The sequence below is a fragment of the Wasmannia auropunctata genome, unplaced genomic scaffold, assembly GCF_000956235.1.
Source record: "Wasmannia auropunctata unplaced genomic scaffold, wasmannia.A_1.0 LD335556.1, whole genome shotgun sequence".
Lineage (NCBI taxonomy): Eukaryota > Metazoa > Arthropoda > Insecta > Hymenoptera > Formicidae > Wasmannia > Wasmannia auropunctata.
This window is the reverse complement of record NW_012027334.1, coordinates 427,248-427,459: the sequence shown is the minus strand read 5'-3', so window position 1 is coordinate 427,459 and position 212 is coordinate 427,248.

Sequence of the window (212 nt, the reverse complement as noted above, 5' to 3'; positions counted from 1 at the left end):
CCCCCCCCCTGCGTGGAGTAGGTAACTAGAAACGAATTTTTGTGAAATTGGACGAAAAACGGGCGAACTGTTTCGAATTTGTGACGGGCGGGACGCAGAGAAATTTGCGCTTCTGCGAGGGGCACGAGGGATCGTTACGGCGTCTCGCGCCGAACCTTTTTCGGCATGCGAAGGGGTTATAACTTAAGTTATTGTATATAAATGTAGGACAT